We start from the raw sequence: 1,935 nt of genomic DNA, 5'->3' as shown, positions 1-1,935 counted from the left end.
AAAACATTAACAGCATGCTTGTAGGAAAGAGAAAATGTTGAAACTGTGATATTGCTAACCCATGGCTATTGCTTCCAAGAGCAGTTCTCCTTTCCGTCTTGTTCTTTGTTGCCTCCTCCACATCCTCCTCCATCATAGTTTGTTTTCCTTGTGATTAAGACTGTAAACTTCTCTGAGCCAAGGATCTTATGGTCTGATGTCTCTGTAAAGTGCCTGACACTTCTATGGTGCTACCTAAAGAGAGAATATTGTTCCACTCCCCCTTGGAGCAGGAATCGTTTGAAGAAAAGGATGGAGGATAAGATGGAAGATAAGAGAGGAAGGATGGCCCTAGATTGTGCCTCAAGAGGCCCCAGTACACTTCCTGACTGTTAGCCTTTCTGTGTGACAGGGAAAAATCCTTCCCTTCTCCCATTCTTTACCTGTCTTATCTTTTTAGATTTTAAGCCTCTCTGGGGGCAGGGACTATCTCTCACTATGTGTATCTACAACACCTACCACAATGGGGTCCCCAGTCTTGGTTGAGGCCTCCTGGTACTACCATCACGTTAATAATAATTTGAAATACTTAAAGAATGAGACAGCTGTCAGGGCATCTTTTGCCCTAACAGCCTTGGTAATGCCAGTCCAACATATGAAGATGAAATTACTATCAATCAAATTGTTTATAGGCTGAATCCTGCCAGATGTTGAGCACCCTCTACTTCCAGGATCAGACCCACACTAAGTAAATTGTAATTTCCACATAAATTCATTTATTACCACTAGATGTCTCTCTTTTCTGTAGTTTGCTATATAATCTGGCCAGTCTGTTTAAATCCATATAATGAAGTACAATGCTAGTAGAGCAGTGGCTATCAACCTTTCCAGACTATTGTACCCCTTTCAGGAGTTTGATTTGTCTTGCGTACCCCAAGTGTTACCTCACTTTAAAACGACTTGCTTACAAAATCAGACATAAAAATACAGAAGTGTCAGACCACACTATTACAGAAAAATGGCTTACTTTCTAATTTTTACCATATAATTATAAAATAAATCAACTGGTATATAAATATTGTACTTACATTTCATGTAATGTACTATAGAGCAGTATAAACAAGTCATTGTCCATATAAAATTTTAGTTTGTATTGACTTCGCTAGTCCTTTTTATGTAGCCTGTTGTAAAACTAGGCAACTATCTAGATGAGTTGATGCACCCCTTGAAGACCTTTGCATACGCCCAGGGGTACATATGCCCCCAGCTGAGAACCACTGCCCTAGAATCACTGGGGACATTGGGGTTTGTCCTTTTTGCTTTCCTTTTTCCTCTTTCCCTCCCTCCTTTCTCTTGCTTCTTTTGTTCCTTTTCCCTGCTTCTTTCCCTTCACAAAGCAGGTTTGTGTTGGGGGGAGGGGGAGGGGCTGCTCTCATTATGGGAGGCCCTCACAAAGAGGTGGGGCTGGAATAGTGCTCTGAGAGTGATCCCCTCCAGTGGTGACCTGGGCCATCCTTTGGGACATCTGGTGAGACCCTCTCAGACTCCCACCTCTAAGAGGCTTGATGCTGTTTGGCCGAGCAGCAGGCTATTGACAGGGAGGACACAGGTCTCTTGGTTCTCTTTTAAGATCAAGCAAATAAGTCATAGCCAATCATGTATTTGATTAATCTTGCTGCTTCTCTCCAATAGTTGTCTCTGTGCGGTTCCTGATTTTCTCTAACATTCTAGTTCTTCTAACATACCAGCTGAATAATGGCTATGAACAAACTGTTAGTTGGTAGCTCATTTGAGAGCACTTCATTCTGATCAGTCAGTGTATCCAAAGGGCAGGCCAGGCTCAGGACATCAGCCATGCAGGGGAGAAGTGGGCATGGCAGTGACATCACAAAGGCCTGTATTAGAACCTCAGCCTATTGGGCAAAGGTGTGTTTGTGTGTGGGGGGGGAGAGGGGG

This window comes from Mauremys reevesii, linkage group 2 (genome assembly GCF_016161935.1).
Source record: "Mauremys reevesii isolate NIE-2019 linkage group 2, ASM1616193v1, whole genome shotgun sequence".
Classification (NCBI taxonomy): Eukaryota; Metazoa; Chordata; order Testudines; family Geoemydidae; genus Mauremys; species Mauremys reevesii.
Note: the sequence above shows the minus strand (reverse complement) of the source record.